The following is a 12,168-nucleotide window of genomic DNA, read 5'->3' on the forward strand; positions in this document are numbered from 1 at the left end:
CTGGGGCTGCCCGCTGCACCCTCGCCCCCCTTGGGCACCGTGCCAGCCCCCCCAGCCCTCACCCTGCCGCTCCCCCCTAGCCCGGCGCCCCTGCCCCCCGCCCCCCGGCCCTGGCCCGGGGCCGCCCGCCGAGCCGGCCACACCCGCGGCGGAGGACTCGGAAAGGTAAGAAGGCGCCCAGGCCGCCCCGAGGGGCAGGGGGCTGCGCGGGGGGCGCGTGCGGATGGGGGCGCGTGCGGACGGGGGCACGGCGGGCACCCGCGGGCCGGGGACCGGGAGCCGCCGCTGCCACGGAGCGGGGACAAGCGAGTCCCGCCGGGCCGGGAGGGCGCTGGGCGAGTTAGAATCGCATCGGGAGGACCCGGTGGGAATTGGGTGAGATAGTTACCCATCTTTCTGTCCCGGGACTCGGGGGTCTCTCTCTCAGCTACGGACATCTCGGTCTGTATCTTTTCTCTTTTAAGGAATTCTCCTCCTCTCTCACCTTCATCTCGGAGTCTCTAAACATTTACGGGACCATTTTCCTATGTCGCTTTTGAGGAATCACCTCTTTACCTCTCTCTTTCTCAGTCAGAAGGAGTCTCTTCTCATCCCTTTCCCCAAATAAGCATAGTCTCTCCTTGCCCCATTGAGAAGGATTTTCTTTCTCTTTCTCACTGCCCAGTTGCGAAGCAAATTGTCTGTTCACAATTTGCCACCGTCTTCTTCTCTCTTACCCATTTTGAAGGCTAGACCCCCTTCTCTGTCACCCTTTTACGCCTTACGCCGTTTAATTCTGAGGGTGCTGACTCCATTTGAGTTTTCAACTAGGGGGTGGACCTTCTGTTTTTCTAGTGCAGGGGCCGATTATGGGGACTCCTCATCCAAAGCAGGGTACCAGCCATCCGTGTTACCCTCCAGGCAAAGGGCAGCTGCCCAGGTGAATGGGGCATTTGTTTCCAGGGGCGAGCAGGGAAGACTTCACCCAGAAACAAAGAATTGAGATCGACTGAGACTGTCCCAGCCTCTTCCAAGGCTGAAGAACCCCAGCTTCTGGGCTGAGGGCCCACCTGGAGCCACCCTCCCCCATCCCTTTAACTTTAAAATAGTTTAATGAACACAGAGAGAGAAATCTTTTTTTTTTTTTTTTTTTTCTGCGTGGTGAGCAGTCTACAAAGAGAAAGGGGAAAGGAGGGAGAGGGCTTTAACTCTGATCCCCGCAATTAGTTCCCTGGGAGTGGGAAGGGGGGGCAACCGGGAGCCTCAGTTCTTCAGATACAAAAGCATTTAGATCGCTTTAGACCGGTTAATCCTGAGTCTGGCTCGGGTCTCTTTTGTTTCCCAACTCCATTGTGGGTTTTGTGCAGTTTCTCTCTGTTCGAGTGATTGACTAGCCAATGGATGGTAATTATCCAAATGTCCCCTCTGTCCTTTGACTGACTTCTCCGTATTATGGGCAACCGTCATGCATTCTGTCATTCTATATCATATTACATGTATTATCATACGAAGTCTCCCACACACACACACATAAAGGAGGGAGCCTCAGCCCAGATGCTGCTGCTTTTAGAAGGAAGGGCCCTGAGAAATTTGTCCTGGGCACGATTCGGAATACAGAGCAGGGGACTCCAGAAATGGGAGGTTCTGCAGGTAATTTGTTTTGCTGGCTGGGGGTGGGGGTGGGAGGTAGTCTCTGGGGTTGCGGTTAGAAAGACTGTGCTGCAGGCTTGGAGCAGGCCTGCCAGCTGGTAGTCCCCCTGCCAGATGATTGGAGCGGTTTGGACAGATCTGGCATACTTTATGGAGAAACTTAGAACCAGCCTTTTGGCCCCAGACTATCAGAAAAGTCTGCAGGGCTGAGTCCTTTTTCGGATACTGGAACTTAGTGGCATGTGCTCAGGACATCAACCCTTGAGATCCCAAAATACACCTCTTCTTCTTGTGGCTCTTCGTAGGACAAGCCCTTTGGACTCTTGTCCCTGTTTGCTGCCAAGGAGACTAGGGACGGAGGAGCCAGCCATGTCTATTCCAAACCCCCACTAGCTGATGCTGAAGGTCTGAGAAGGGACAAGCTTTTCCAACTATGCTTTTTTTACAGATAAACTTAGTGGCCCTTGGTGCAATTGTGCATGCCATCACTTAAGAGGGAGGCAGGATTTATAAAAAGGAGGCTTTGCAGACGGAGATGCTGGGGTCCTCTGAATCTGTGGGCAGGACTAGTCTTTCTTCTGCTAAAATGGGAAAAAATGTTTTATTATTACAATGGATATGAAGTGCCACCCAGATGAACAGCCTTGCAGTTAATTACCTTGTTCTTCATCAAATATATGAGCAATAAACTCTCCAGGAAGGGAGGGGGGTGTGTGTGTGTGTGTAAATAGATAGATAGATGGATGAATGCAAGGGAGAGAGAAACCGGCACTCTTTTTAAGACCACAGAAAAAGATAGACTATTTTATGGGAAGCTTGATACACTCTGCAAGATGCTTTGAATTTTTCGATGATCAAATATACATGATCAAGCTGTGCATGTTAGGGTGTGAGGTGCACTGACGGTCAATGGCTATTGATCAGGCTGTTAAGTGTTTCTGCTCAGTTTTATAAATATAGATGGATCCCAGATGATTTAAAGAATTGGATAGTTAAGAAACCGGCATTCTACATTTCTTTGGAGAAGGGGAAATGGCTGATTGGTTACAAAAACCACAAACCATTGTTTACTCCCGCATACACACACACACACACACACACACACACACACACACAGACACACACGCCTTGGAAAAGGTGAACTTCATTTGCAGGGGTGTTCACGAATAGAGTAAAAATATTCCAAGTGTTTTGTTTGGAATAGTCACTTTACTTGAGCATTATTCACAGGCTGGGAGTTTACTTCCCTCTCTGTCTCTCTCTGTCTCTGTCTCTCTCTGTCTCTGTCTCTGTCTCTGTCTCTCTCTCTCTGTCTCTCTCTCTCTCTCTCACACACACACACACACACACACACACACACAGACAGAGGCAACCACAATTTTCACCCAGACTGACATGCTGCTGAAGAGATGGGGAGAGTGTCATTTTGGGGAGTAGGGTCTAAGGTCCTTAAAACCCTTCTGGTTAAGAATAGGGTGAACTGGCCACATAGCCTTTCCTGATTAGCTAATTTCTCACTAATCTAAAGATTTTTTAGAAAGGTGTGGGGTGTATGGGGGGGTGAAGATTTAAAGATAACCTCAAATTGGTCTGGAAAAATTCAGCCGACAGGTTAGAAAACCTATTTCTCTTTCATTCTCTCTTTCTCTCTTTCATCCTCTCCTCTTTTTCCTGTCTCTTTCTTTCACTTTGCCTTCTAGAAATTAAAAGTGGACTTTGAAAGGAAGGGGCAATGAGAAATGGTTGGGAAGGGGGAGAAGAGAAAGCAGACTTTTAATTTTTTTTTATTGTGTTGCATGGCAATCTTATTTGTAATCATCCAATTAGCTATTTTGTAGAAAGATCATGTTCAAGAAAATCAGCCTTCATCCACATCAGTGAAACTTAAGCCTACAGACAATTTATAGTTATGTTTTGGTTTCACATCTGAAAAAGAGAGTGTGGATTTTAGATTTTTCTGTCTGGAAATACCTTTTCCAGCTAAGAGCCCCTCACTGGGGGAGCTCAGGCATTCCTATTGATAAATCCTCCCTGGAAATGGAACTGAAATTGGTATCCCTCAACAAAGTTGATTCACCTAGAAATGGATGAATCAGTCCTGATTGGGTGGACATGCCCCTTCACCTCATTGTGTCTGACCTATCACTTAATTAATCTCTCCCAGATGCAGAGCTGTTGACAATGCCAAAGATAAGCAGTATTTTGAACAAAGCAGAAAGCTTTTTAAAGAACAATGCACAGTGAGGTTTCAGGCTCCTAAAAATGTGTAAATCATCAACATTTTGATGGAGTTTGTTATAGCTGAGGCGCAGAGATGGTCCCATCTTTGCTACAAACTTTCTGTGCTTTTCTTTAACCACTGGTATCTATCTACACTCATTTTCTGCCTCTCCTTTCTGTCTCTGGTTCCCTTCCTCCTGCCACTCCCTCTCTCTGGATTCAGATTATCCATGGCTAGTTTTCTGAAAATTGTCCTCTGTTTCCCAGCTTTGTCCCTGGCTCTTCAGATCCTTTTGATAGTATTAGGGCTATCGAGGTGGTCAGCTTCGAAGGCTTTGGGTGACAAAATATTGACTGCATTTTCTAGTACCTTATGAAGGAGGACGTTTGTGCTGGAGGCACCTTGGTGACATACAGGGAATAGTTCATTAATTAAAAGACTTGCTAATTGCTGCTTGAATTACTGTACAGAGAGAATGAAATGAGTTTGTAAAAAACGACAATTTGGGGAATTTTTTTTTTTTTAGCTTAAAACATTCTTATAAGCAGGTCCTAGAAAATGTGTTACTTTTACTCATGCCTCTATCGTCAACTATTCAATTGAGCTTCAATTAATGATAATATATGGTCTGGGATCCTTACTGGGCTGACTGATGGAAGAGCTTTGTTGAATTTGGTGCAGGTGGCACTGTTTAATAAGCACAGGAAAGAGTGAATAATGTAGTGCTTGCAAAGAGAAGTAAATGCAAAATAGATCGCTCTAATTATGGCAGCCCCCAGAAATGGAGATGCAAGCTGAAATGGCCAACTAGCTGGGAAATTCCAAATAGAGCTGATTGTCCCCTGCCTTTTTACTTTTGAGGACTGATGGTAGCTTAAAAGTAAATTTGGATGAGCTCATCTGATTCAACACAAGCACAAATTCAAAACCTAGGTCTGATGACCTATCAATGTTTTCCTTAACTGTCTAGAAGCCTTTACCAGATAGTATAATTCAGTTCTAAAATGGGGCCATCTGAACATTTCTTCCTGCAAGAGATCGGCACAAACTCATTACTACTAGTCTTCGTGCTTTACTGCAAAGTATCAGGAGATTGTTTTTGTTTTGTTTTGTTTGAATTTCTTTATGCCTGAGAAAATGAGTCTATTGGAAATCAAAGTGTGAATACTTAAGCAAACAGAATTTCCCATATACCTGCAAGGGCCCGTAACGATTTTCATTCATGCAAAGATAATCGATGGAACATTAGTTGTTTTAATTAATGGAAGAATAAAAATGGGGGAGGGGGCAAGAGGTTGGGCTAAGGCTGAAGCTTATGTGGGAAATGACTCACTCCTCACCTAAGGAGACAATGCCAGCTCCCCAAATAGCAGTAGAGATTTGCTAATCAAGCCAGTAGAAAGTTGGGCTGGGGTAGAGAAAGGGCTCTGCTGAAAGTGCAGGGTGGGAGAAGGTGACCACGCTGAGCATTTTCCCCTGCCTGCAACCTCACTGTTCCCCTCGGAAATGTACCAAGTCCTACATCACCTCATAGGAGAGGAACCTTCTTACTTCCCAAGAAGGTGCGATTTGTGCTAGGAGCGAGTATGTTTTTGTGATGGTAAAACAGTGCCAGTGGCTGGGAAACCAAAATCAACATTCTTTAGCCTGGATTAAGGAAAGGCTGGGGCTGAATACTTGTGAGCTTCGTGAAATGGGCTGACAGATGTACGGAGTGTGCTAGGTATGGGGCGATCCATATCCTGTGAGTGTGCAGAGATTCTCTGGTTGGGGACTCAGGGGAGAGCCAAGTCCAGCATCTTTAGCCAAAACCTCCTCTTTTTGTTCTGTGGAAATGTTTACCAAATCCTCCTCCAGTCTAGTCAGCGCTGGCTGGGTACCCCTGTCGATTGGTCTAAGTGAAGCTCATAAAATGTTTATGAGGAAACCTTGCTTGGAAATAGAGTTTAGGGGTGTCCTGCTGTCAGAAAGGGGTGGCAGAGATGCCTTTGAATGGAGAAGGACCGTGGTAGGAATTTTTCCAGTCTCAAATGCATGTCAATACAAGAGTTGTCAGTTAGTCAAGAGTTCAGCTGCTTCCTCCCCCATCCCCACTTCTTTTCCACACTATTCTTCCTGATTCTCCTCTTAGCAAAATGCGGTTCCCAGTGTGAGGAAATTTACTGCTGTTAGTTGTGCTTCTATTTAAAAAGCAACCAGATTAACAAAAAGGGCAGAATTCTAGGACTGGGGCTCTTCTAGGACTGGGTTGTATTCTGGGTTAGATTAAGACGAATTACCCTCAAGGAATGGTGGTAGTTACACCCGTTGAAAAAAAAATGACATCTTGTTGCAATACTTTTTTTTTTTCTTCCAGAATAGTTTACATCTTTGCATGGAAATTAGTAGGTGGGGAGATGCAATTGGCTATTGTGTATTTTGTTACAATTGTTCTTTAAGAATAATCTGATCTGACAGATTTACATTGTTGACAATGTGATTTAAGCAGACCCAGATACAAACTTTCCCCACCCTAATCAATAATGGTAAATCCTTTTGCTGAGATGAACAATCTCCGACTTAGTATATTCATGTTTCTTTTGCCGATTCCCTGTAATAAAATTGAACGTTTTGTCACCACTTTGAGAAACACTGCCAAACACCTTAAAACACATGTCACACGCCAGCAGCCCCTCATTTCCCTCCTGCGGGAGTTTCTACATCTGGAATCATAATCACAGATAAAAACCTTGACAAAATTGCATCTGAGCACATTCCTCTCCGCAGCCCTTACTTTCTCATAACATTTAATACAATATTAATACCTGCTACCGAAAGGCAGGAGGGAGGAAAGGGCTGCCAACCTCCACGTTTCCTGATGCATCATGTTCAAACCTGAAATTCACACTTCGTGTTTCATTTTAAGTTCAGTGCATTTAACAGGGCCCTAGAGAGAGGGCCCTGGTTAGTTCCCCAACCTGCTCAGCTGACGCTCTGGGAGGCGGTTTCGGAACTGTTCAGATCGCTGCAGGGAGAAGAGGAGGAGAAATTGGGCTCCTCCATGCCAGAGTCAGGCCAAGCCACTTATGTATCCACAGACACGGGGTTCTTCTTCGAAACAGCTAAGGCCCCACTAATTTTTATTGTCAATAGTGGTAACCAGCAGATTTTCTGTAAGGTGTGACCAAGGCAATGAGTTGATTTCATGAAGAGGTGGCCATGCCTGAGCTGATTTGCTGCTAACTGACAGCCTCTCACATCAATATAAAACACTTCCCCCTTCACCTCCTCCCCCAGGCCTGGGAAGGGGGGTCCTTGTTGAAGATATGGGGCTTTTCTGCCATCCTTGTGACTCAGCTTCACCCCATCTCTTCCTGGAGAGGTCCACAACCCCACATTCCTGCGCGGTGGCAGGGAATCACCATTCCTCTGCTGTACAAATGAGAGACAGAGGTTAGAGAGAAGGGGAAAATGTAGGGCGCTTACCCCCCTGGGGGGTTCCTGGGGGCATGGGTGATACACTGGAAGAGAACTTTCAGATATTGGTGGCTTTGTTCAGTCCTTGCCATTCTCTAACCAGAACTAGGGTTGAGACAGACCACAGCAGTTCTAGGGAGCCCAACCAGGAGTGCTCCCTCCCTTTTAAAGATTTAAACCACCAGGTTTCTGAAATGAATAATCAGCACCTCCAGTAGCAGCCTCACTGTAGAGGGACACACACCCCATACACACACACACACACACACACACACACACACACACACACACAGTTCCCTAAGCAAGACCCACTTCGCAGCCGAACAAGGAGTATAATTTGCTGAAGGGTGCAACCCTGAGAGCAGGAGACATTACATTTTACTCAGGGAACCGAGGCAGGCAACTGGCCCTGTGACTGCAGCCAACAGCTTTAAGAACACAGTTCTTCCTGCTGCAAGGCAGAGAAGAAACAGTTGTCTTTGCCTCTTTCTTCTTTGCAGTTATTATCCAAGAGGCTTTCCCCACCCCAGTCCCCAGCACCATCCTCAGTGTTTCAGATAATCCATTGGCGGTGCCCAAAGGGGGTCCCCAGGCAGGCGGGTCTGGGGCCAAAGAGGGCGGCTCTCCCTGCGCGGAATCCTTCCCTGGTGGCTCCCAAATCAGGCGTTTTCTCTGCCTGCATTTCCCTCGGGGGAGACTCGAGAGGCTGCAAAAATCTGGGCGCCCGTTCGCTCGCTTGTCAAGAAGCAAACTGTCTTCACATTCTCCAAGAGCAACATCCCTGCCTAGGAAAAGGAAAGAAGAGGCAAAATAAATAAAACCAGTTAATGTTGTAGTTAACTTGCAAATCAAGTAAATCTGTTGGTGCCGTATTTGAGAAATAAACCATCAGAGCGTCACAGCAAACACACACTTCTGAACGTCTTCATTTTGATTTAATGGTATATCAGCGTCAACTATCGCTTCCTCTGCTGGTACACACGGCCTGATGCCGCGGGAGGAGGGTGCCCATGTTTATCACCGAGTGAGATGACTAATTACACCTTGTCAATCACCGGCTATGAAGACATAAAACCAGCGCGCACAATGAAGTAGTTGCCTGCAGCGTCAATTAGTTGGCGATTCGGCGGTTATTGCGTGGCCCTGCTTTGGCCGCCTCTAATAACGGGACGGAGCTCCGGGAACAGCGCACTGATCAATCACCCTCCTTCCGCGGCTGCCGGGCTCCCGCCCCCTCTTCCCCCGCCAGGCCCGGCCTCACTTTCTCTGGGCGGCATGTGCTTCCTCCCTCCGCGGCCCCGGCTCTGTGGCGCCGGCAGCCCCGGGAGCCCCGGGAAGTTTGCGCGCCCGCAGCTCCGCAGCCGGCAGCCGGGAGCCCCGCAGCCTTCGGGGAGCGCCGGGGCTGGTGGCCCCTTTGTTGGAAGAGGCGTGGAGGGAGCGCTTTTGTTCTGAGTTAGTCACGGTGGCCGGCTGGAGGCTGCTACCTCATTATGCGCCCGGTCTGTCTGTCTGCGAGGAAGCAGATGGTGGGGAGGTAGGCAGCGGCGAGAGTAGCCAGACCTGAATTCCGTTCACCTGTCACCTCCCACAAAAGGCAGGTTCAAGGGACCTAGGGAGTTTCTTCCCCTACCTGGGGGAGGGGCGTCGAGGGGCCGCTGTTTCTGGCGCCCCAGAAGGTTCCATTTACCCGCGGTTGCCTGCGCCCCCCACCCCCTGCCATCCCCTCGGCTGCGGCTTCTCGCACCGCGTAAATGTCACTCACGTGTCAGGGTGTGTGTTTACAGCCTGTTCCTCTCCTTGTTTAGTCTCCGCGGACAGGGCTCAGCGGTTGTACGACGTCCCCCCGCCGCTGGGGGAGATTAGCAAAGTTACCAGCCTCTGAACCCGGGGCCGGGGAGGGGGTCCCCAGATCCCGTGGCGGGAAATGGGCTTGAGCCTTTTGCAGACCGGAGCCCGTCCCAGCCTGCCACGGAGGGATAAATAGGCGGGCGCTCCTGGCGGGAATCCTGACGGCCAGGGAATTTGGGGTAGGTCAGCGATGGGTGTGGGCTGCTGGTCAGTGAGGTGTCGAAGAAAGCGTGCGCTTACAGATACGGGGGAAGTGAAGAGACGCAGGGTATGTTTCCACGTTTCTTGGGAAGCCCGCGGCAAGAGTTACCGAGGGCTCCTCCCCCCGCCCCGCAGCTCCTAAGAAAGCCCCTCGAGTTTTCGAAAACGTATTGCAACCACCAGCCTGGGCGCAGAGCTGCACCAAGGACAAACGCTCCAGCGTTGTTGCAATTTTTTTCCTACCGGTTGGGCGACCTCCCAATGAACCCCACTGACTCCCAGATTAGATTTTCACTCCCTACTTTCTTTGAAAGAAAGTACCCCAGATGGGTCAGTAAAACATGCTTGTGTATGCAGGTAGGCATCCGTGTGCCTGGGCGCTGGCCGTGTGCAGGCGCCAGAGCACACGTCTGTGTGAACACTCGCGCACGCGCGCCTTTGGGATTATGGTCCTTTCCTTGCCTCGCCTTGGGGCATCTGTGCATGTGCAGCATGAACAGACACACTTGTAACTTCAAGAGTTTTGCAAATATGCAAAACATGGCCTCAGAGAATCGTGTGGCCTTGGAGGATCTTTCGCAGGGATCTAGGTAGAGTTGCCTCCATATAACTGTGCAATTTTCCAGTTTATAGATGCACCCTCCTGCCTGGCACTGTACACTTATACTTGAAGTGCACGTGCTAGCTCTACATTTCTGCTGGCCGTGTTTTTGCCAACAAAGATGAATGTGTGCATTTGCACACATGAGCATGACTGTGCTTGGGCATTATAAGCACACGTATATTTATGTCTGAAACTTATATAAGATTTGTGTAAAGTATGATTTTGTGCTGCCTCAATTCTATGCCCTGTAAGATAAACTACACAGATCCTGGCTAGCCCCTTACCTCCTGTTGGCAATCAAGTCACTTCACACTAACCCGCCTCCAAAGCAGAGCCAGGAGATGGGACTCTATAACTGACTAGCTCATTCAGTTTTTCTCTACAATCACCTTTTATTTCCTAAATCCCGCTTCACCACACACCCGGATATCTCTCCCAAGAGATTCTTGGTTGAGCCTGAAGTCTGGGGGTTGGGGTGGCAGTTGGGATTTATGCCGCAGGCCAGGTTGGTGGAGAAGTGGTGCTGCCAGGCGGCAGGATGGATGCCCTTCAGTAACTGGGTCTGTGGCATGAGGCACCCAGCGGACAGAGAATGGGCCAATGGTTTTTAAGAACCTCACTGATGCCTAATGTAGCTCGGAGTGGGAAAGTTTTTAAAGGGAGGAGGAGAGGGAAAAGGAAGTGATGAAAGAATTTGCTTAGTGCCTACTGTGTTCCAGGCATTTTACATCCGTGATCTCTTTCACTCGTCACATCCAAGTGGAGAGGGCTTTCCTGTCCCTCACTTAAAAGATGAGAAACAGGCTTAGGGAAGTTAAGTCACTTGCCTAAGGTTACACTGCAAGTAAATGGCAGAACTAGGATCCGAACCCATGCCTTTCCTAGTTCCTACAGCCATGCTCGCACCCACTCTTCCAGGCTGGAGAGAGACCGGGAAGAGTGAGGAGCTGCACGCTGGACCATTAATTGGGCCCTAGCTCACTTGAAGGGAGGATAAGCTGACTGGCCCCACTCCCCGGGAGCCACAGCTCCCACCGGTTCTTGCCTCTCTGGCTCAGCCGGGTCCGCGGGAGTCCTGCGCGGCAGTCCGCAGCCCGCGGCGCGGAGCCTGGGCCGAAGGCAGAACTCGGCGGGAAGCGGCCGAAGGCTCTCCCAGCTCTGCTCCAAGGCCTGCCTTCCCAGGCCTCCCCAGCCGGTGCCCGAGGGGCGGCTCCGGGCAGAGGGGAGACCAGAGTGAGACCTCCTCAAGCATCCTCTGGCGGCTTCGCTTTCATAGGATGGAGACGGCGGGGAAAGAGGTTTTAAATTTCCTTCCCGAAGCAATCGCAGGAAACTGTTTGTAGCTTAAAACTCTAAACCCCGCGCTCTCCCTCCTCCCTCCCGCCCCCGCCCTCCAGCCTCGCCCACCAGCTCCCACCATCTCGTCGCTCCTCTCCTCCTCTTGCTGCTCCCCTCCCTCTCGGGTCTCCCGCCTTCCCGGAGCACGCGCTGCCAGGGCCCGGGGTGCCGGGCGGCCAATGGCGCGGCGGCAGGACGTGATGTCAGGCGCGGCTGTAGAAAAGGCGCGGACGCTTGGCTGGCGCGGACTGCAGAGCCGGGGCTGGGCTCGGCGCGCTCTCGGAGAGCATTGCGCGCGGCTGGGCCCGCGGCCGGCGGCTCCTCCTCCCGCTCTGCTCCTCCTCCTTTTTCTCCTCCTCCACCTCCTCCACCTCCACCACCTCCTCCTCCACCTCCTCCACCTCCTCCTCCTCCACCTCCTCCTCCACCTCCTCCTCCTCTTCCTCCTCCTCCTCTTCTTCAATTCTCCCGGTGTCTCTGCTCCGCTCGCCGGCTTCCGAGAAACCCCTACTTCAGTAGCCGACCCAGCGCCTAGGCGGGTTGCCTTGGGCTGGGGGCACATCCCGGGGAGGGGAGCGGTCCAGGCAGCTGGGCGGCCGTGGGCACCTAGTCGCTCCCGGGTGAGCCCCGACCGCAGCCGTCGCCGCCTCGGGCAGAGTTTGCGCTCCTGCTTTGCGCCGGGGGCGCCGAAGACGGGCGGGCGATGCCCGCGGCGTGAAAGCGCCCGCGGCGGGCGCTGACCTCTGCCCTGGTCTCTCACCCCCTCCCGCACCCACCCCCCACCCGCCCCGTGCCCTTGTGACCCTGGCTTTGGCGCCGCCGCCCAGGCGCCCCGCGATGTAGCTGCCCCCGCGCCTCGGCGGGAGGCGTC

Source organism: Balaenoptera ricei, chromosome 6 (genome assembly GCF_028023285.1).
Source record: "Balaenoptera ricei isolate mBalRic1 chromosome 6, mBalRic1.hap2, whole genome shotgun sequence".
NCBI classification, from domain to species: domain Eukaryota; kingdom Metazoa; phylum Chordata; class Mammalia; order Artiodactyla; family Balaenopteridae; genus Balaenoptera; species Balaenoptera ricei.